The 25,013-nt window shown below is 35.4% G+C and overlaps 1 protein-coding gene and 1 pseudogene across 1 annotated transcript in view; both read left to right on the top strand.

Annotated features, from left to right (window-relative positions):
- LOC124106413 (zinc finger protein 761-like) overlaps nt 1-25,013 on the top strand; it is a 70,660-nt gene that overhangs the window by 41,794 nt on the left and 3,853 nt on the right.
- LOC124106414 (prostaglandin E synthase 3-like) lies at nt 439-11,148 on the top strand (annotated as a pseudogene).

Below are 25,013 nucleotides of genomic sequence, written 5' to 3'. Positions count from 1 at the left end.
TGACACAGAAATCCTAGACTTTTTTGGGGGGAAAGGGATAGCTGAGTCTCATTGTGCTCATTTGTAAAATGAGATCATTCGATTTTTTAAAGTGAGAGTTTCCAAAGATGAAGATCTTAGTCAAAAAATACTTTTGAAACTGATTTTCACAAAAAGCTCCCGTGTGAGACAACTAAAAAATGTTCAAGGTAAAATGAGTAGATTATGAGAGGTCTCATCTAATCAACAGCTTAATTCACTGATAAAGAATAGCAGTGCGCCAGCCGGCAACCTGCCTCACCACCGCAGGCATGCACACGGTCTTTTTTGGTCCTCATGGCCCCTTTTCTTACACTCTCTTCTCTCTGGTGAGAGAGAGGAGCCGCTCTCTCCAAGTGGTGACTTCAGGGGATCTAGCCCGAGCCTGCTGCCAAAGTGGCCTATGAGAGCTACTAGAGGATGCGATTGGGGAGAAAACCCCGGAGTCCCCATCAGAGAGGTGCTGACCAGAGCAGCCACCGCCAGAGAGGCCAGCCCACAGATTCGCCTGTCCCCCTGCCCTGCTCACAATCCAGCTTCTGCAAAGTGGACTAGGTCTTCATTAAATTTTGTGTTGAAGACAGTAAAGATGTTAACGTAAATTTTGAAAAATCCAAACTGACTTTCAGTTGTCTTGGAGGAAGTGATAATGTTAAGCATTTAAATGAAATTGACCTTTTTTACTGTGTTGCTCTAAATGATTCCAAGCATAAAAGAATGGACAGATCAATTTTATGTTGTTTGCGAAAAGGAGAGTCTGGCCAACCATGGCCTAGGTTAACCAAAGAAAGGGCAAAGCTTCATTGGCTTAGTGTGAACTTCAGAAATTGGAAAGATTGGGAAGAGGATTCAGATGAAGACATGTCTAATTCGGATTGTTTCTCTGAGATGATGAACAACATGGGTGGTGATGAGGATGTAGATTTACCAGAAGTAGATGGAGCAGATGATGATTCACAAGACAGTGATGATGAAAACATGCCAGGTCTGGAGTAAGGAATATTGTCGTCGCCTGGATTTTGAGAAAGAAAATTATTTCTCCACAAGATTTCATGATTGAGAAAATTCCTGAGTTATAGCTCTAAAGGCAGCTGCTGTATTTGCCTCCTTTAACCCATTTTTCAACCTGTTCCCCCCGCCTTTTTAAAGGCTTCACTAAGGGTTGATAATGTACCATTGTATGGGGCAAATTTAAGTCAGCTAAGGCACTATCCGTATGCATGAGCATTTCCCAGACTGCCATGAAGCTGTGGCGGTCCTAGGCAATTGATAACAGCAGTTGTGATAAGTAAGAACATTTCACCTGTCTCCTTTACTTCATAACATAATTACTGAATGATAAGAAGCTTAGGGAAAGATAACTAAATTTTAGGTTTTAGGATATGGACTCAAGAGTGGCTGAAACAAATTGGCTGACACCTTAAACTGATAATCTGCCTTTCCTCTGGAGTACCCTACAGTATTGTTACACTAAAGTTTATTTTTCAAAAAATTTACTGCATATTATTGTATGTAAGTGATTATTTGTCAGTGTTCTAGATGTATCTTAGCTAAAACTAGTGAATGCCCTTAACTTAGATGGTTTTTGAAGCCTATACATTTGGCATTATTTGGCCCTTAAGCTTTTACATGTCTTAGCATGGAGGGCCAAGAAAGCTGTACATTGTTGCTTGAGAGTCTGTACATTTAGACCAGATTTGTGTTTGCACTGTCAGTATTGCAACTGAGTGAAAAAATTTTAATACACTATTGGATTTTTTTTATTTCTTTTTTTTTTGGATTCAGCTTATATCTGGCTGAAAACCTCAATTTATGTTCATGACAGTGGGGATTTTTTAAAATGTCTACATTCTTTCTAATAAACCATTGGAAGACTTAAAAAAAAACAGAATACCAGCGCTACCTATGCACAGATGGGGTATGGTAAGAGAAGGTAGGTTACTGGGAGAATGCCTTCAGGTATGTAGTCTGTCTCTAGTTAGCAGAATTCTGTCTCTGCTTTCTGATTGCCATGTCCTGAACTGCTTTCCTCCTCCAAACTCTTCCACCCTAGTGTTCTGCCTTATATTGGGCCCATAGCAATAGACAACTTTCTATGAACTGAGACCTCTGAAACCATGAGTGCCAAGCGAACCTTTTCTCCTCTCTATTGTTCTTGCTACATGTGTTGGTCACAGCAATGAAAAAAACTGACTAGAAGAGATTTTTTATTTATTTTTTTGCTGAGAAGTAGAGTCATTTGTTTAATTAACTTAAGTAGCTGTGACACTTTTTGAATTTTTTCAGTTAGTGGGAAAATTTGTCTTTTTTTATCTGTTCTTTTTAGTCATACATGATGGTAAGATGTATTTTGTTAAATTATATATACATGGAATATAAGTTCTCATTCTTCCATTCTTACATGATGAAAAAATTACATTGATCCTGTGGTCATATATGCACATAGGAAAATAATGTCTTATTTATTCTACTATCTTTCCTATTCCCATTTTCCCTTCCTTCCCTTTATTCCTCTTTGTCTAATCTCAAAACATTTTTACTCTTACCTTCACACCCCTTATTGTGATTTAGCATCTGCATATCAGAGCAAAGCTTTGGCCTTTGGTTTTGGGGAACTGGCTTAGTTTAAAGATCCAAACTGGAAAATAAACATTTTAGAATGTTGTAAGTGGAGTTTAGTGTGTAATTCTTGTGGGGATTCTGAAGTTCAGAATGCTGATAGGAGTCTGCAAAGACAAGAATGAGCTCAAGAGTTGCATAGGCAGACTATTAGAAATTTATAATTAGAGTTCATTCCCATTAGTTATGTCAAATAAGTTTTCTACCTTTTGCCCATACCCTGAGACTTTCTGTAAGGTTGACTTTAAAGATGATGGACTAATCGGGCAGAGAAAATTTCAAGGCAGCACAAAATCCAGGCAGTGATCTTAATATTCCTGAAGGCTTTTAGTTTACTGTAACTATTACAAGCAGAAAACAGAGAAGAACTTTTTTTATTTTTCTAATTTTAAAAAAAGAAGTTTTTTTTTTTTATTAGAAAAACTTGGGTGTTTGTCCAGAAAATTGCTCGTAAATCTAGATCTATTGAATATGTAGTTTTTAAAAAGCATTAAAGTCACTAAGAAAGTCCTAGGTACATTAGAAAATAGAAAATATGGCTTGAAGGTAGCTCATAAATGGGCATACCACATCCATTTTAGGCTCAGGAGTATAAAAATAAAAATTACTTTGAAAAAAGACCATGGTAATACCTTTCTTGCATTGTGGAGTCTAGGAAGTGGCTTCACTATGCTGAGTAAAGCAGAAACTAAGATGCTGCTACAAACAGGGCCAAGAAAGCTTGTCTATTGCTTCAGATCATGGGAGACCGTGGTGTTAATCGTGTCCTTCAGTTCCTCAGGAATGCATAATGCTGAATTTAGGGGGTCAAGGAGGCTTCCACAGAAATTTCAAAGGAAGGCCTGTAGATGAGGAAAGAGTTTCAGGGACAGAATCCTTGTGGACTGCCCTGAGAGGGTGAGGCATGAAGATGTGAAAAGGAAGCTGAAATGAATATACCTGAGATTAAGAGATACCAGTACTGTGGGACATCTGCTGAGGAAAATTGAAAACTTTTGAGAAGAAACAAGTAAAGAGACGCTATGTGGTCTGCAATCAGCAAAGATATAGGGATGGAGCTATAGAATCTCTTTGGAGAGAATATCAGCATAGCATATTCACCACATCCTGGATGCCAAGCTGAATTTGAGTCTTGGTTTTATCTTACACCCTATTTCTCCCTGGTGGAATGAAAATCTTTATTCTGTGCCATTATATATTGGATCTGGGTGACTTTATTTTGAATTATACAAGGTTCAGGTTAAGTTTGCCTTTAGTCTCAGAGCAGACTTTGTACTTGTACTTTTGGGCAATGCTGAAACTGTTAAGATGATGGGGACTCTTAAAAATGAAATGGGCTTTTGTAAGGAGTAGAATGTCCTTTTTTGGATCTGTGGTTTCTCTCAGAAGCTCATGTGAGACTGTACAAAAAAAGTTTAGAAGTGAAATAATTAGAATATGAAATTATATCCAAATCAGTGGCCTGTAATTTATCTCCAGTGAATTACTGGCTACACATTTATAAATTTGCCAGTAAATTGATGGATCTGGAGATCATCATGCTAAGTGAAATAAAGAAATCCCCCCAAAGCCAAAGGTTGAATGTTTCTTTCTATATGAGAATGCTAACACACATCAGGTGGGGGGATGGGGAAATAGGAAAAACAGTAGAATGTATTGGACATAACTTTCTTATGTTCATATGTGAGCCCTTCATTAGTGAAACTCCACATCATGTACAACAGAAGAATGGGATCCTAATTAGAATAGGTTATATTCCATGTATGTATAATATGTCAAAATACCCTCTTGTCATATATATCGAGAAAGAACAAATTCAAAAATTCACTCTAATTTTTGTCATTGAAATAAAAATAAAAATATAAGAAAAGACTCTTGAAAATTCCCAACAACATTTACATTGTTGAACTGGTGATCAAACTCTCAATGAATAAATTTTGGGGGATAGACTTAAAGCATATCCAATCCAGTATATTATGCCTCTCATTCCCTGAGATCATGTCTTTCTCACAATTCTAAATGAATTCTCTATTCTCTCGAGTCTCAAAATTTAGCTGGTTACAATATCACTCAAAATTATAAGTTCAAAGTCTCTTTTGAGATTTAAAGAATATACTCTTTCATGTTTGGGCCTATTTTATAAAATAAAGTTCCATACTTCTAAAATATGATGATACAGGACATGCATTCCTATTCCAAAATGAAGAAATAAAGAAGTGAAAGAAAGGAGCCAGTCTCAAGTAAGAAAGAAATTCAGAGTGGTAGAGATTAAATCCCAAATCCCCATGACCACCATCGGGTGTATATTCTGGTGAGGTGTACTCTCCCAAGGCCTTGAAGAACTCAAGTCCTGGAACTTTGCTAGTTTCAGTGGCTGAAATCGAGGACCTTATGCTAATATCAGTGATTTTCAAACATGGTGCAGAAAATTGATACCCAGGCAATGTTTTTCTGGTAACTTCACTACATTCTCTTTAGGAATTTTCCCATGTGGGGTTCCTGAAGGAGTTCAGACACTGGTACAAGTGTTTGTTCTTTAGTCCCATGCTTTCCTTTGTAATTCAAACAGAAGCTGCCATGCCTTGTAACTCTTGAATTCCATGCACATCCAAACCCAACTCTACCTGAGCAGCATGATCCAACACTTGCACATGATGCATCTGGATCTACTTCAACCCTAGTTTCAGCTATATCAGTGAGCAGAAAAATCCTTCCAGAGGTGATTCCAGGTGAAGGGGTTTATGGAAGGTCTCTCTGGAACTTACCATGAAAAGAATTCTTCCCTGATACATTTCTGGTCATATGATGGGGTAGGATGCAACGAAAACTTTCTGAGACATCTGAAGGCCTGTGATTCATTGTCTTTTCAAATTGCATGTTTCCTTCCATCCACTTTGATCTCTACATTTTCATACAAAAGTCAACTTTATAATTGTAAACTTTCCTTACAGAAATATCCTTACACTTAGAGATACATTTAAATTTCCCTCCTACTCATTGTTTCTCTTTTCTTTATTATTATTATTTCTATTTATTTATTTTTGGTACCAGGGATTGAAATCAGGGGCATTTGACCACTAATACACATCCCCAGCCTTATTATTTTATTTTTGTATTTTCTATTTTATTCATAGACAGGGTCTCACTGAGTTGCTTAGTGCCTTGCCAACTGCTGAGACCACCATGCCTGGCTGTTTAATTTTTTTTTATCCACATTATGAAAAGCTAAACTGTTTATTATTTTTGTCCATAAGTCATGAGTTAATCTCTTTAATAAATGTTTTACCATAACACCTGTAATTTTTTATATAATTAGTATGTGAAATTATATATGCCTTAAGAAATTTTGATTTATCAACTTTATGGTGAAAATGTATAAAATTGACAATATTTAAAGTATTTGACTTATACCAACAATTGAATACATATTATATGAATTAGAGAAATATATGCTTCCCTAGGTCAATTGTTTTTAATGTGAAAGAGAACATGTATGCTGGGGAAATCTCATTCAGCAAGAGCACAAGCAAAACTGAGATGGTAGGAAAACTCAGGTTTATTACATCAGAAGACCCAGATGAGCTCTGAAATTCTGGGTCCCAAGCTGAGGTTACACAGGGCTTTTATAGAAAAAATTGACATCCTTTCTTAACCATTACAACATTGGTGGGTTTGAATTCATGACCAAAAACCATGAGTAGAAGTTCTTGCAATAAACAGTTTACAGCAGCAGAACAAAGGCAGAGAAAAATCTGCAAGTGATATCTGGAAGTAGCCATTACCACATGGAGCAATTTCTCAAGATATCTGCAAGCTTACATTCCTAGAAGCTATATTTCAAACAAAGCCATGCTTAAAAATTTATAGTTCAAACAGCAGTGAAGTGACATATTAACCTATACTCACACTAGCAATTAAGTGACACAGCTACAATCCTACAAAGATCAGAAATTTATAAGGTGCCATTTCATTCTGTATTGTAATAATAGAATAAAATATATTTTTATAAAATTTTTTAAAAGTCAATATTAGGTGATTTTATCCTCATTTTTAACAATTAAAACTCAGTATTTTAACTCAGAAATAACTTATATAAGTTTCAATTACTTGTTGTAAACACAAGGGAAAGTTAATTATGTAACTTGTAAACATTTATATTCACCTACTTTAATTCTTACAATATACCTAGATTACTTAAAAACTATGACCTTGTTAGATTTTTCACTACTGTGACTGAAGTCCAATCATGGAAGAGGCAAGTTTATTTCAGGGTTCATGGTTTCTGAGGTCTTAGTCCATTGAAGGCTGGCTCCATTCCATGAGGCTTGAGGTGAGGCTAAACATCATGGTGGGAGAGTGTGGTAGAGCAAAGCAGCTTACATCATGATGATCAAAAAGCAGATAGAAAAATCTATATACCCAAAGCCATTCCCCAATTTCTACCTCCTCCAGTTGTACCATACCACTTCAGGTACCACTCAGTTAATCCCTATCAGAGGATTAAATCACTGGGCTAAGATTCTTAAAACCAAATCATTTCATTTCTGAACCTTCTTGTATTGTCTCACATGTGAGCTTTTGGGGGACACATCACATCCAAACCAAAATATTCCACTCCTGGCCCCCAAAAGCTCAAAACCATGTCATAATGCAAAATACATTTTATCCCTTTCCACAAGTCTCCACAATCTCAACAGTTCCGTGATTGCTCAGAGTTCAAATCCAAAGTCTTCTCTGAAACTCAAGAAAATCTTGTATTGAGAGCTCCTACAAAAGTAATAGCAATCTACAAGTATCCAATATATAATGGTATAAACATTTTCATTCACAAAATTAGGGGCCTAGAAAGAAGGGATAAGACAAAAGCAAGACCAAAATCCAGTAGGGCAAGCAAGTCCTATAACTCCACATCCAGAACCTTGGGCTCATGACTTGTTAGTGTCTCTTCAAAGGGCATATGCACCTCCAACCCTGTGGCCTTGTTAGTTGCAGCCCAAGTGGCCTTTTTGTTGGCTTGTCTCTGCTCAATTCTTGTAGCTTTCCTAGAACAATGTCTCACATTCCTGACATTTCTTAATCTCCTGGTTCTCCACTGCAACTTTAGCTTCCTCTTTATGTCTTTAAACTTTGACCTCTCAAGGGGATGCCCACAGTGACTCTGTACCCTGCTGCACTTTGTCTGGCCTTCTAGGCCTTCTTTTAAAATCTTGGTTGAAGCATCGTTGATCCCTAACTCCAGCATTCTGCATATCTGCAGAACAAGCACCATGTGGTTGAGGCCAAGGTTTGCCACCATCTTGAGCATTAGCAAAGGCTTCAGAGTCCCTGGCTGCAGCAGCCTCTGAGCATCTGGGTGGCTGAGCATATTGAAAAAAACTTCCTAGGCCTAGTTTTACACAGGGCTTTCTAATTCAATTTTTCCACATATTTCTTCTCTGCTTTCTTCTCAGATTATCACAATAAATTTGGCTGAAGATAACTAGCAATGTCCATGCCACCTCATGATTGCTATGCTGCCTAGACATTTCTTGCACCAGAATAAGAAGTTCATTGCTTCTAAAATAATCCTCAGAAAGTCTTTGGACATGGGCAAAAAAAAAAAATCAACTTCTCACAAGGAGCATAACACAAATGGCCTCTACTCCAAATTCTACTACAGCCCTCCTTTCTTGAACCCTCTTGAGCCCTGTCTTCACTGACTGTGGTCTTATTGGCATTCTGGTCTTATGAGCTCCCACCAGAATTTGCCTTTAAGCTCCACTTACAAGAACCTAAAGCATTTCCAGCATGCATTGCTAAGCTTCTCAAAATTCCTCCCACCAATTCCACGAGCTCAAAAATCTTCTGAACCACATAGTCAGGTTAAGCACAGCAATGACCCAACCTCTCAGTGCCAATTTCTGTTTTAGTCAGCTTTTCCCCTACTGTGCTAAAAGGCCCCACCAGAACAATTGTAGAGGAGAAACATTTATTTGAGAGTTCATAGTTTAAGAGGTCTTAGTCCATAAAAGGTCGGCTTTATTCCACAGGGCTTGAGGTGAGGCTGAACATTATGGCAGAAGAGTATGGCAGAGGGAATCAGCTCACATCATGGTGATCAGGAAGTAGGCAGATCCCATTAGCCAGATAAGATATATACCTAAAGCCATGCCCCAATTCCCACCTCCTCCAGCCACACCATACCACTTCAGTTACCATTCAGTTAATCCCTGTCAGAGAATTAAATCACTAATCCTTAACCCAAGAATAAATCACTGGGTTAAGACTCTTAAACCCCAATCATTTTGCTCCTGAACCTTCTTTCATTGTTTCACATATGGCTTCTGTGGGACTCATCACATTCAAACCACCATAACAGACCTTAAAATAAGAAAGTCATCATTTCAAGTTACTTCCTTATTGAGTATTTTCATAGCATATCAGTGTTAAGACTTTCTCTTTGGAGACCATTTTAATAATGCTATCATAATATGCCAAACATATATTACAACACATTGCTTTTAGTGGTGCTATAGAGTGCTTACATGATAAGTTGTTATAAATGCTTCATGTACCTTAATTCTCAAAGAAATCCTGTAGGATGGGTGCAACATTATCCACATTTCACAGAAGTGTAAACTCTTACCCAGGCTCACATTGAGGCAAGTGATAGATTCAAAATTCCAACATAGTCTGTCTGGAAGTTCAGTGTTTTTCAAGAGATCATTTTAAAATGAATTTGCCTTTTATTATATTCACACTTATACTCTTGATGCTTCACAGTTTTATGTTTCCATTGTTTGACTTAGGTGGCTACTTTTCAACTAACAATATTACCCTTTTCCTTTAATATTTGTTATTTGAAGAAACACCTCATTTTAATCTGGTTGAACCTGTTCTTGACTTAAGGGCATTGAATTTTCAAATCTGAGACTTATTAATTTACCAATTTCTTATGTCAATGCAATTACTATTATTTCAGTAATTAGTAACCTATAAAAGTAGATGCCATATCCACTTTTGTGATCAAGCAGCAGTACTAAGGAAAGCCCACAAACAATCCAGTCTTTTTTCATGGGAAGAACCTGTTGAGTTAGATTTTTCTCATGCATTATGATAGGCTGATGCCAAATGCTCCTTCCCTCTATACTCATCAGTGCCAGCACCATAGATTGAAACCTCATCAGAAGGTAAACATACGGCTGCAGAGGAAGCCGCACACAGGAGACAGACAAATACACCATCTTGCCTGCACAATAGCCCTTGTTAGACAACTGAATCTAACTAGGGGATTCCTTTAATTCTCCCCAAGTTATGTGTCTACTTGCTTTTTGCAACTTTACAAGAAACTATGCCTGGTCATCTCCCAGGATTGTACAATGGTTGTATGTACATGGTGACCAATACAAATAATTATGGTGACCAGACTAAATGCAGTTACCATAAAGCTACAGCCTGACTCTTAGTAATCAGGACTCAATGCTGAATGGTTACGGTACCTTGCTTTTACGACCTTAATGGTGGATGAGTGCCATGCATGGCACAGTTTATAAACCATTTCTCTCTATGTAACGAGAATGTTTATGTGTGGGAAGAGATGACAACACATGGTATAACTCATAAGTTTGTGATGACATGAGCCAAAGGCCATCAACAACTGTTGGTTCTGAAAATATGACTCATACTTCTGCTTGTGTTATAAATGGTTTTAATAATTTCTCACTGACCCCACTGATTATAGAAAATAATACCCTAGGTTACTGAGACAAACACATGACAACCATCACATGACAGATGGGCTGGACAGCATTTTGTAACATGTATTCACTGTCGAGCATAGGTGATCACTGTAAGTTCTCCAGAGCCACTAAGGGTGGCTGAGAGAACAAACTGTTAGCAAGGGGGTGAGACTATATAGTATCATTAAAGCAAGTTTCTAAAAATTGGTTTGGGATAATTAATTGGGCTTACTGGAAGAAAGATGAATCATTTTATACTACAGATTGATAAGTTTTAAAAACTACATTATGAAACTATTTAATACAAAATACTATAACATCAATTGCATACAGTTTAAGCACATTTATGTACATTATCATATAAACTAGTTATTTACAATGTAATTTCATACAAACTACTATGTCTCCTATATACTTTACACAATGTTGTGTGCACATACATACACTATGTGTACTAGCTAATAATGTATGATATATTATACCAATATATACAAAATTTTTGACTATCAAGACAAAAAGCATCAAAATATTAGAAAATTGAATATACAAACCTCTTATTCCATGATAAGAGATTGGGCCAGGAAAAACAACGTTTTCACATTTTAAAGTCAATTTAACACACATGTTCAGTTCCAGCATTCATTATTCACTTCTGAATAGATACAGTAAAAATAAAAGCATCCCCCTTTCCATGCCTTAGTAGTGTTTTTCTCAAGACTAAATTTTTTTTGTTTTAAAATGAATATGGTAAAACATTACCATACTCTTCACATATGCATGACTTTTCTCACATTTGAATAATTCCATGTTTTTTTTAAAAAAAAAGAAAACTGAAAAATTGAAAGCATTATCAGATTTCTTAAAGTTATCAGGTTTTTCTCTAATAAAAGTCATTTAGTTTGTTTGAATAAAATTGGAAAACTTGAATTCTATTCCACACTATTTACATAGAGACTTCCTGCATGAGTTTTTTTTAAATGTAAATAAAGAGGTATAGGTTGAATATAAAGTGTCCCCCAAAGGCTCAGGTGCTGGGAATTTGACCCACAGCCAATGGTGCTGTGCAAGGAGACAACAACTTTAGGAGGAAAGGTCTAAATTGACAAAATTTGGAGATTCCTGTTTGAATTAAGATGAATTTCCTTCTGCTGTGAGAAAAAAACTCTAAAAGGCTACCCCTCTAACTGATAGGTAACACAAAGGATAATAGTGGAAATCACCCACTCCTCAGTTGTCTGTACATATGAACATTTCTTTTGTTTTATTTCACTTTGTTGTCCCTTCCCTCTCTATTAAGCAGAGAAGGTGGGTAATTGAGATATAACCTTGGAAGGTGTATTCTTTAACACACTGCTTACACTGATAAGGCTTTCCTCTAGGATGAATTTATAGATTTGTTGTTTTTGTTTTGTTTGGGGGACCAGAGGTTGAACTCAGGGGTGCTGAACCACTGAGCCACATCTCCAACCCTTTTTTTTTTCCTATTTTATTTAGGGACAGGGTCTCACTAAATTGCTGAAGCTGTCTTTGAAATTGTGATCCTCCTTTCTTAGCCTCACAAACATCTGGGATTATAGGCATGCATGACTGCACCTGGCTTGATCATGGTTTTGAGTGGAATTTTAATAAGCCAAGTCTTTACGACATTGTTTCCATTCATAGTGCTTCTTTCAAATATGAATTTTTTTCATGTTTTCTAATAGAGCTAGAATAACTAAAAGCTTTTCCATATTGTTTACTTTATAGGGATTGTCTTTAGTATAAGATTTTTATGAATATAAATAAAACTGTAATAAGTGAAGGCTTTACCGCATTGATTATATCCATAAAGATTCTCTCCAGTGAGATCATGAGATTATGTTTTTGAAAGTCCTTGAAAAATTGAACTCTTCCCTATGTAACATTCATTTCTAAATGAATTACCATTATGCCTTACCTTGTCTATGATCATGTGAGAGAAGTTCTTGTGACTTCTATCCACACTCTTATCTTTCATATGGCTTCTTGCCAGAGTAAGTTACAATGTGCCTATTGAGTAATAGATGGCAAGAAGACTTTTTCATAAATACTGTATTCACATGTATTTTTCTTTTTAAGTTTCAGGTTTAAACACTATATATATATATATATATATATATATATATATATATAATGTGTGTGTGTGTGTGTGTTGTGTGTGTGTGTGTGTGTGTGTACTAGAGACTGAACCTAATGCCTTGTTAATGTGAGTCAAGCACTCTACCAACTGAGCTATATTCCCAGTCCAACACAATATCATTTTTATTTTAAAAGTGCCTCAATCATGATTTCTGAGAAAATGACAGTTTTATTGTTTTTTTAATGTTTTTGTATTAATAGAATTTTACTTACATTATTACCAATATAAGGGGAAGTGTGTATGTCATTTCTAAATTGTTTGATAGGAAATGCACTGATTAGTTGACTGACTGCTTCCCAATAGTTACAAAAAAAGTGGTATCCATTAATACACTTTCTTAGTAGTGTTTGCGAATCTACTGTATTTAAAATACTAAACATCTATATTACATTGAAGTATATCTTTCTGGTTATATATTAAAAAAAACTTCTAGAAGTAAATATTTCAAATTGTGCTTATTTGGTTTGTTTGCTCGTTTCTAATATTATCTGGTGTGCTAAGATTTTCTCAAGGAAAACTGCCTCTTACAAGTACAGATTACTTTAGATTTTTCACAAGATATTGTTCAGATCATTAATGTTTGGATCCTCTGATTTCCTAAACCGAAAAACCAAGAGAATCATTATGAATTATTAAAAATTATAAAAAATATGGGATTTGATGCACTAGACAATGACATCAAGCTGGATATATTTCCTAAAGTATTTGATTTTGTAAATAAATGTTATTCTTGACTGGGGATGCAGATCAATTTGTCGAATATTTGCCTCACATGCCCAAGGCCCTGGGTTCAATCCCTAGTGAACACATGCGTGCGTAAATGCACACACACACACACAAACAAATGCTAATCTTACCTAGGTTTCTGAAGACTTCCTGCATCATATCTCTGCATGGATCTTACTGGGCAGGTTTCTGAAGACTTTTTGCATCACATCTCTGCATGGATTTTACTGGGCAGGATCCAGCAAAGTCTAACCCTCCAGAATGAAGTTAATAGACATTTCCTTTTTGGTCTCTGAATTTTAAAACATTACACAAATGTGTAGTAGAGGCTGTGTTAAGTTTGATATAAGTAGAATATATACTCAAAATGTCCAAGACATATTATATATATATATATATATATATATATATATAATCTCTAAGTCTCTCTCTCTCTCATATATATAATCTCTAAATCTCTCTCTCTCATATATATGTATATATATATATATATATATATATGTGTGTGTGTGTGTGTGTGTGTGTGTGTGTCTGTGTGTGTGTGTGTATTCTATAATTCTATAATTTGGTCATCAAAACTTATACTGTGTGCAGTTTGTCATACTCCAGCATCCCAATGCTGGAACTAAACTACTCAGAAAAGCAACAGCAGAGCACACCATTCTTATTGGTAAGTACAGGGAGTAAGATGTATTCCTTGGTCATCCTAACTTTTTTTATATGTTCTAACAAAGCTGTACTACTTCCTGTGAAGAAGAAAGATAATATTAGGCTTCCTCATAATACCTATCCTTAGAAAGGCCTATTGAAAAATTTGTCCCTTTGCTCAGAATTTTAGAACAGTCTCAACAACCAAAGCAATAAGAGACTCATGGTGCCTAAGTAGTTTTATGTATTTTCTAAATGGCTTTTCTTATGAACATCTATATTTTGTTCAACTCTTATGGCAGAACATAGAGGATTAGCTGTCATCCTTCCTCAGAAAGAAACCTTTGCACATGTATTTAATAAACACCCCTCTCACAAAATATTTCACTTAGATTGACACAATGTGTTAGTTGGAGATTGAGCTCATCCTACATGAGTAGATCAAGAGAACAATTGGAAGTTTGCAAGTGGTTTACTCCAGACCAGATTAAACCAAATGATAAGCAAGAATAATAATTAATAAACATATGATTTGATAATGCATATTGTTTAATGTTAAACCAGAAGTTTGAATGGTATTCTTATCAAATTTCAAAAATCTACAAGACTTTATAGTAGTCAGAAGAAACTACTCTCCCAAGCCTAATGTTGAATGTATAAAAATTTTCTTAACAACAGACTATTAGCTTATCTGATATATATTTATGTGCCACACAATAATGCTTCACTTAAGGATATTTTGTTCAATAACAGGATACACATACATCAGCTCACCTGCTCTAAACAGATGGGTAAACTGTTATATATTCATGTATATGTCAGGTTATATAGTATCCTGAACTGAGTTCTCTGCATTCTTGCCAATCCACAATATTAAAGATGTTCCTTACATGTCTGTTATTTGTTATATTAACTTCCCTAAATGTACTGAGGGACAGAAAACTTCTTGCTGAAGTGTGGCAGAGAATAGATATATCAGATTAATTCTGTGTGTTTTTAAGAAATTGACAGAAATTATGAGCAAGGAACACTCCACTCACCAAGGAACTTAATTGTCTAACATGAAACTTTTTGGTGAGTATAAATTAGCAAAAGTAGCTATGTATGTTGAATACACTCCCAGGAAAATTATACATTTTGATAGGAACAAGACCATCAAGGGTTCTGAGGCAAGAGAAGGACTTTGACACTGACAGTCATAAGTATGTCCTTTGGAATATTCTGTAATTATTTTTCTTACTCCATTTCAGGAACTTCACATGGAAGAAATACATCTGTGCATTTTCCATTTATCTAAGTCTGATTAAAATTTACACCATATGTTTCTGGCCTTGCAGCTCAAGTTTTTCCAGTATAAGAATATTTTTTTTAATTTTATTGATTTTATTTTTTTAAATACATGACAGCAGAATGCATTAGAATTCTTATTACACATATAGAGCATCAATTTTCATATCTTTGTATGTAAAGTATGTTCACACCAATTCATGCCTCTATACACGTACTTTTTTTGCATTATAATTCTTATTACACATATAAACCACACATTTTCATATATCTGTTTTTATATAAAGTATGTTGACACCCAATTCAAGTCTTCATACATGTACTTTGGATAATGATGTCCATCACATTTTACCATCCTTGCTAATCTCCTGCCCCCTCCTTTTCCCTCCCACCCGTCTTCCCTATCTAGAATTCATCTAATAACAATAATTGATGTCACAATGATTTAGCTAAAGGTGGAAATCCTGAATTTGGGGAATACTCAAATCATCCAGGGCATGAATATAATTTAATGGGTTTGTGTGGGTATTGAATCTCACAATTTTTTTTATCTATTCATCTGTTAAAGAACACCTCAATTAGTTGAGCTGCTGTATACATTGATGTGGTTCTGTCATTGTTGATGCTGATTTTAAGTTCTTTGAGTACATACCAAGAAGGGCAATAATTGGGTAAAATGATGGTTCCATTCCAAGTTTTTTGAGGAATCTCCATATAACTTTCCAAAGTTTGCAGATGCACCAGCAATGTATGAATGTACCTTTTACCGCACATCTTTGCCAAAATTTATTGTTGCTTGTATTCCTAAAAATTGCCATTCTGACTGGGGTGAGATGAAATCTCAGTGTATTTTTGATTTGCATTTCTTTAATTGCTAAAGATATTGTACATATATTTATATATTTGTTGATTAGTTGTATTTCTTCTTCTGTGAAGTGTCTGTTCAACTCCTTAGTCCTCTTAATGACTGGATTATTTAGTTTCTTGGTGTTAAGTTTTTTGAGTTCTTTATATATCCTGGAGATTAATGCTTTACCAGATTTTCAGGTGGAAATATTTTCCTCCCATTCTGTCATCGTTCTGTTCATGTTCTTTTCTCCTTTGCTATGAAAAAAATATTTTTAGTTTGATTCCATCTCATTTACTGATTCTTGATAATATTTCTTGTGCTTTAGGAGTCTTGATAAGAAGTTAGTTCCTAAGCTGACATGATGTAGATCTGGGACTACTTTTTTTTCTATTAGGCACTGTGTTCTAGTCCCTATGTCTTTGATCCACTTTGAGTTGATTTTTGTGCAGGGTGAGAGATAGAGGTTAAATTCATTTTGCTAAATATGGATTTTCAGTTTTCCCAGTACCATTTGTTGAAGAGGTTATCTTTTTCCAATGTATGTTTCTGACACCTTTGTCTAGTATAAGGTAACTGTATTTATGTGGATTTTTCTCTGTGTCTTCTATTCTTTGTATGTATCTGTTTTGCTGCCAATGCCATTCTGGTGTTTGTTACTATGGCCCTGTAGTATAATTTTAAGGTCTGGTTTTGTGATGCCTTCTGTTTCACTTTTCTTTTCTTTTTTTTTAAAAAAAATTATTTTTTTAAAATTTTTAAGTGGTCACAATATCTTTATTTTATTTTTTATGTGGTGCTGAGGATAGAACCCAATGCCTCATGCATGCCAGGTAAGCACCACTTCAGCCACATCTCCAGCCCTTGCTTCACTTTTCTTGCTAAAGATTGTTTTGGCTATTCTAGGTCTCTTATTTTTCCAAATAAAAAAATTAATGAGGTAACTTTTTTATAGCTTTATTTTATTCATTTATTTTTAATGTGGTACTGAGGATTGAACAGAGGGCCTCACATGCGCTAGGCAAGCACTCTACCATTAAGCCACATCCCTAGGCTCCAAATGAATTTTATAGTTGCTGTTTCTATGAAGAATGTCATTAAGATTTCAATAGGAAATTCATTAATTATGTTATAATGTTTTTAGTAGTATGGCCATTTTGACAATGCCAATTCTGCCTATGCAAAAGCATGGGAAGTCTTCCCATCTTTGAAGTTCTTCTTCAATTTCTTTCTTTAGTTGTGTAGTTTCATTGTAAAGATCTTTCACCTCTTTTGTTAAATTGTGCATCTTGGTTCTTACCTCAGGGCTAAGTTGTACTACACAGACCTAATAAGCTCTCATGAATATCTCCATATAAATCTTCATGATTCTTTCAAGACCCATGGTAACCCACGATGAATCCTCTAAATCTATGCCAATGCACAATTTAAAATAGATTTATTGCATGATGATTATCTGCCAGACTGTGTTTCTTGAATATACTGATGGGAAAAAATGTTCTTCATGAAGAGCTGCCAAGCAGCACATAAATTCAACCAGGTAATTTTGTGTACTTTTTGGAAAATGAGAGTAATTCTGGGTAAGATACATTCAATCAGCCAGGAACTGGTTGATTATCATAATAGAAATCTCCTTAGGAGAATAAAAAAGTCAGAGTAGATAATTACAATTAAAAATCCACATAGAAGCATGTATGTTGTGACACACAGAAACTCACTGTGTATAATGAGGCAGAAAGAATACCATGACAAAAACAGTGTTATGACTTAGATGTGAGGTGTTCCCCAAAAACTCATGCATGAGAAAATGCAAGAAAGTTTATATGTGAAATGATTGGGGTATGAGATTCTTAACATAATCAGTGCATTAATATACTAATAGGGATTAGCTGGGTAGTAATTGTAGGCATTTAAGATGTGGCTAGAGAAGGGGGGTCATTGAGGGCATGATTTTGGAATTTATATTTTGTCTGTGGTAAGAAATGCTCTCTCCTCCCCTCTTCCTTGTGGTTATGTCCTGAGGCAATTTCTTGTACCACATCTTTTTATTATGATCTTCTGGCATACCTTGTGCATAGAGTAATAGAACAAGCTGTCTATGGACTGAGGCCTCTGAAACCATGAGCACCAAATAAACTTCCTCCTCTGAAAATTTTCTTATCAGGTCTTTTGGTTGCAGCCCTAAACAGCTGACTAAAACATACAGTTATTACTGTATTACTCAATAGAATCCACATATATTTCCCTCAATACCTAACACTGAGGGAAAATATCTGAGAATTTTACATCTTCATGAAAGAGTATGGGAACCCCAGTCAAGAGTATGTGTTTCTGGCCTTGCAGAACAAGTTTCTCTAATGTGTCACAGAAACCATTCTTAATGTCATATGGGTTTTTCTAAGGTGGGATCTCAGGATGGTGAAGACGGCCAGAATTTACCAGGGAATACATTTTCTGTAGCTGAGTGCTTGTGATCTTTGATATATCTAAGTCCTGGGGAGAATGGAAATACCATGTTAGAAAGAAAAAGGACTTCAGATTTTAAAGGACACCGGAGAAGCTCTACCACCCTACGGCCCACATATGTTAAAATCTAGGTGGATTGGAGTAAGATTTTTCTGGACAGAGTAAGAGAATATTAATTGCACCAAGCAAGAAAGGCAGAGGTCACTAAAATCATATTGCACTTATAGAAGTGCCACACAAACTAGGAAATCATGAGGAAAATTGTCCGCATGTACAGTGGGGTCATCACAACAAAAGTTTGCCATGAAAGCCTGATGCCATATCTGAGACATCCTGGTGGGAGAATTTACCTGATTTAAAAAAAAAAAAAAAGACTTCTTTTCACGTATGGCTTTCCCCAGAAGAGGGAAATAAAATAAACACATATTTGAAGCCCTGTCTTCAGAATGGAAACACATAAAAGGAAGATTGTGCCACTTGGGCAGAAAACAATGTAGTAATATCTGGTGTATCTTGGGTCCTCAAAATCAATGTTTTTGGCTTTAGGCTTAAGTGAATTGATGAGCTTTTATAAATATCTCCATATAAAAACTTATAGATGCCAAAATCCTTAATAAAACATCTGAAAACCACATTGAAAAACATATGAAGAGGATAATACACCATGATTAGGTGGGCTTCATCCCAGGATGCAAGGCTGGTTCAACATACACAAATCAATAAATGTAATCCTCCACCTAACAGAATTAAGAATAAAATCATATAATCATCTCAATAGATGCAGAAATGACCTTTCATAAAATACAGCACTCAAGCACGTTAAAAACACTGGAAAGGGCCTGGGTTGTATGTCAGTGATAGAGCACTTGCCTAACATATGTGAGGCACTCATTTTGATTCTCAGCACTGCATATAAATAAATAAAATAAAGGACCATCAACAACTAATAAAAATATAAAAATAAAAGAACACTGGAGAAAGTAGGGTTAGAAAGGAGTTACCTCAACATTATTAAGGCAATATACAAAAAACTCATAGCCAACATCATATTAAATGAAAAAATATTGAAAGCTATTCCTCTAAAATCAGGGACAAAAGAAGGATATTGACCCTCACCACTTTTATTCAATATAGTTTCTGAAACTCTAGCCAGGACTATCAGGCTAGAGAAGAAAATTAAAGGGAGAAAAATCAGAAAAGTAGTCATTAAACTATCATTGTTTGCTGGTAACAGAATCTTATATGTAGAAGACCCCCAAAATTCCACCAAAGAGTTCTAGAGATGATTAAAGAATTTAAGAAATAGCAGGGTACAAGGAAAAAGGCTCATTAAATCAATAGCTTTTTTATAAACAGTAATTCAGCAGAGAAAAAACTATCATTTGTACAATAACCTCAAGAAAAATAAAATACCTGGGATTTAATCTACTCAAGGAAGTGAAAAACTATACAACAAAAATCACTTAACACTGAATAAAGAGATTAAAAAAGTCTTCAGAAAATTAAAAGACCTCATGTTTTTAGACAGGCAGAATTAATAATGTCAAAATAGCCATACTACCAAAGCAATATACACATTCAATGCAATCCCCATAAAAATACAATCAAAAGCTTCAAAGACTTAGGAAAAAAAAGGTCCTACACTTTGTTTGGAAGAATAAATGATCCATAATAGCCAAATCAATTCTGAGCAAGAAAAGTGATTCAGGAGGCATCACAATATCTTATTGCAAATTATAGTGCAGAGTCTTATTAGCCACAACATCATGGTACTAGCATCAAAGTAGACATAAAGACCAATGGAATAGAATAGAATATAGTGACAAAGCTGAACACTTACAGCCATCTGATACTTGAGTTGGAGAACATAGAGACTTTATATTAAAGGCATTGTGAAAAAAATGGATATGCATATGTAGAGGAACCAACTTATATTCCTATCTTTCATCCTGCACAAAACTCATATCAAAATGGATCAAATACTTAGGAACCTTGAAACTTCTAGAAGAGAAAGGGTTAACACTGCATCACAAAGTTGCAGGCACTGACTTCCTCAGCAAAACCCCTAAAGCCCACAATGTAAAACCAAAAATCAATAAGATGGATGTCACCAAATTAAAAAGCCTTTGCACAGTAAAGGAAATGATTAAAGGGGGGAGGTTATGGAATGGGAGAAAATCTTTGCCAGCTACTCCTTTGACAAAGGACTAATATGCATAATATATAAAGTCAAAAATATCAATGCCAAACAGAAAACAAATAGTCCAATCAATAAATGGATAAAAGAAATAAACATAAACGTCACAAAACAAGAAACACAAATGGCCAAAAAAATATATGAAATGTTCAGCATCTCTAGCAATTAGGGAAGTGCAAATAAAAATTACACAAAAAATTCATCTCACTCCATTCAGAATGTCAACTAATAAAGAACATAAAAAATAATAAATGCCAGCAAGTACATGGGGAAAAAGATACATTCTTACATTGTTGGTGGGACTGAAAATTAAAACAACTGGAAATCAATATGTAGATTCCTGAAAAAACTAGGAATTTGTTCCAGAGAGGTGTTTATTCAAAAGATCTAAAATGAGCAAACTATAACTTTACAGCCACTATAATGTTTGCAGGACCACATTCAAACAGCCAAATTGTAGAATCAACCCAGATCCCATCAACAGACAAATGGATTAAGAAAATGTGGTGTATGTATTCACAATGAAGTTGTACTCAGCTATAAAGAAAGAAATAATGGTCTTTGCCAGTAAATGGATGGAAATGGAGAAAATCATGCTAACTCAGAAAACAGGCAGACATATGTTTTTTTCTCACATGCAGAAGCTGGAGCAAAATAATTGAAAGACAGTGGTGGCAAAGAGGACTGGATATCATCATGATATATGAAAGATTATTGTAGTAGATGTAGGAAAATGATGGGGAGAAAGGGAAAGAGAAACATAAAAAGATGAATTTAACAAAATCATGTTATATACACATATAAAGATACTAAGGGAATTTCTTATGCACATGTAGAAGAAAGGGAAATTTAACAGAGTTGAGGAGAAAGAATTGGGGGAGAAAGAAAAAAAAGGAACAGATGGAACTTGAAATCAAATTCCTTGCATGTATGCTTTTGTCAAAATAATCCTAATTAATATGTATAATTATGATGCCTTCAGAAACAATTTTTTAAAAAAGAGTATCCCTTCCTGTCTTTTATCTATCAGACTAGTTTCCTTTAATGTAGTGAGCAAAAAACATATTCTTTCTGCTTGTCATCAAAGTAAGGCATCAATTCACCCCAGTTATTCTATATGTTTTATGGATACTCACAGAAACTTTAACTAGTAAACATTTTAATCTCCAAGTAACATGTCAATTATCATATTAGAAAACCCTTTTGGTGAGTAGAAGAGAAGCAGTGTAGCTGAGTACAATAAATACACCTTCTGGAAATTTATATATATATATGATACATGCAAGCCTACTAATACTACCAAGGTAGGAAGAAAAATTTGGTTTGTTCAACTATTGGTATGTCCTAAGAAATATTTCCAGAATATTTTTCCCCAGTCACTTACAGTGTCCTTATCTTGAGCAAATATATCTAGGCAATTCCCTTTTACCTGAATTTTTTCTGGGAACATTGACCACAAATTTTTTCCTTGATATAATAGCCAGTTTCAGTTGTGCCACAAAAACGTGTCTTGATTTCATAAAAAGTTTGCTGTAGGCAGGTTCTGGGTGTGGGGCTTGGCAAAAATAATGGGCCAAACTTTATGCCAGCTGTGAAACAGTTTATCTTTAAAGTTTCTCTGTGAATACCTTGGGAGAGAAATTTAGGCCTTGCTCTAAAAATGATGAACTTGGAAGAGTGAATAATACTGAGTTTCAGGCAGAGCAGATCATAGATGGATGGCTTCATACTGCTAAGTGCCACTTTTGTCAGAACTAAGGTGCACTGTATGAAGACTGCTGTGCTTGTTAGTTTTTTAATGCTGTGGCTTACAGCCTAATTAACAATTTAGAGAAATGAAAGTTTCTTTGGGCTCATGGATTCAAAGCTTCAGTCTATAATGGGCTGACTCTATTTCTCTGGACCTAGAGTGAATCAGAATATCTGGATGGAAGTGCACTGTGGGGAAAATCTGCTTACCTAATGACGGCCAGGAAGCATAGGGTGAGCAGGCAAAGCCAGGAACAAAATATATAATTCCTAGAGTATGCCCCTAGTGACACACTTACTTTAATCAGGCTCCATGTGTCTATGGTTACCATCCAGTACAGTATACTCTTAAATTATCAAACCATCAACTGCATTAATGCACTGATTAGGTTATAGTTTTTATAATCTAACAATTTTACCTCTTAGTATTTCTGTATTAACAGAGGATTCTTTGGAGCACAAACTATATCTAAACCATAATACTCCTTTTCTAACCCTCCTAATGCTAATTTGCATCATAATAAGGCAAAACATTTTGCCCACCTTCAAGAGTCCCCACAGTAAGAATACTTCCAGGATTGCCCAAAAGTTTAGGTTCAAAGCATATTTGGAGACTGGAGGTGAATTCTTGGCCATGAGGCCTTTTAAAAATCAAAAGCAAAATATACACATCCAATATATAATGTCACAGTGTACAAAATCCCACTCCAAAAGACATGGATATAGACATAGAAAAAAGGAATGTGATCAAAATAAGACCTAAATCCAGTGGGGGAAAACATTAGGTCTAGTAGCACCAAATCTAGCATCTGGGGTACATTGGCAATGAAACGTGCTCTCGAAAGGACTCAGGTACCCCATCCCTGTGACTTTGTTTGTTGCAGCTTATATGCCTCTCCCTTAGGCTGGCTTTGTCTGCAGCCAATAGTTTTCATTGGTACATATTCCATGTGCCACGCTAAATCTGGAACAACTCCACTGCAGCACTGTCTCCCTTCTCACACTTTCATCTGTCATACTTGCAAGATTTTCACCCTGGTATGTTTTTCCTGACCTTCAGGGTTTCTTTGGAAATCTTGATGGAAGCTCTAGGGACCTTTAACTCCAGCATCCTGCATTCCTTCAGAAAAGGAAGCCTATCGGTGAGGCCAAGGTCTGTTTCCCAGCTTGTGCAGCAGTAGCTATGTGTTCTTGGACCACAGCTGCAAAGGACTTTTGAATGCCTGGGCAGTTGAGCATGTTGAAACGAATCCTGAGATTCATTTCAGCATCCCTATGCAGTACAGTGCTCCAAAGGTCTTTTTTATTTTTATTTTTTCTCATTTGTGAAGTAGTCAATATATTTATTTTTTGAACAATTCTCATGTTTAAAGGTATTTCCACATAAAATTACAGTATATGTTTTCAGCATACACAAACTATGAAACACATATACAACAGATAGATTGATATAGAAAATGTGGCATATATACACAATGGAGTATTACTGGGCTCTTAAGATGAATTTATGATATTTGCCAGTAAATGGATGGATGTGGAAATCATCAAGCTAAGAGAAATAAGACAGTCCCACAAAACCAAAGTCAAATATATTTGCTAATAGGTGGAATATAATCCACAATAAATAGGGGATAGAAATTCAGTAGATTAGAAAAAGAGAAATTAAGGGAAGGTTAGGAAAAAGAAAGTGGAATGAATCTGACAATTTTTTTTGAGAGAGAGAGAGAATTTTAATATTTTTATTTTTAAGTTTTCAGTGGACACAACATCTTTGTTTGTATGTGGTGCTGAGGATCAAACCCGGGCTGCACGCATGCCAGGGAGCACGCTACCACTTGAATCACATCCCCAGACCCCTGGCAAAATTTTTTAATGTACACATATAAATATATAGTGAATCCCTATCATGTAGACCCACAAGAATGAAGTCATAATTAGAGTAAGATATATTCCATGCTTGTATAATTATATCTCATGGTCTCTTAAAGGTGTTTTCACTTCTACAATCTTTGTCCTTCAGTGGGTGTGGCCTTGCTGATTGCTGAGATGTACTCAAAGCACATTTTCTAGGTTCTCTGAGCAAGATATTAGCCTCCTTTTTTAAAACAACACTAATCTCTTCAGAAATAAAACTTCACTTTACATATATTTTTATGGCCATATTGCAAAACTTAAAAAAAATTCTGCTCTGCTTTCTGCTTCTGATTCTCAAATAAACCTTATTAAAAATCTTTCAGAAACACCTAGGCCATCTATTGAATATTGTGCTGCATTGAAATATCCTCCACCAGGATAATTAGTCCATCAACATTAAAGTTATCCTCAAAGAGAGTCTCAAGATATGGGCAAAGTGTCAAAAAATTCTTTGCCAGAATGCAACACAAATGCTCTTGTCCAAGACTTATGTTGTAATTCAGTGATATAGAATTTTGGGGCTTAATCCCAAGCACCACACATAAAAAAATTTAAAGTTGGATGACCTAAAGATCCAGAAATGCCAGCACTAAATGAACAATTAAATCAGCCAATTGAAGAGATTCCTCTGCTTTTGTGTTTAGTGCAAACATTGTTCTTAATATT

This window comes from Marmota monax, unplaced genomic scaffold, assembly GCF_021218885.2.
Source record: "Marmota monax isolate L192 unplaced genomic scaffold, Marmota_monax_Labrador192_F-V1.1 WCK01_AAM20220418_F8-fsc00798, whole genome shotgun sequence".
NCBI classification, from domain to species: domain Eukaryota; kingdom Metazoa; phylum Chordata; class Mammalia; order Rodentia; family Sciuridae; genus Marmota; species Marmota monax.
Note: the sequence above shows the minus strand (reverse complement) of the source record. Positions and strands in the feature narration are given on the sequence as shown.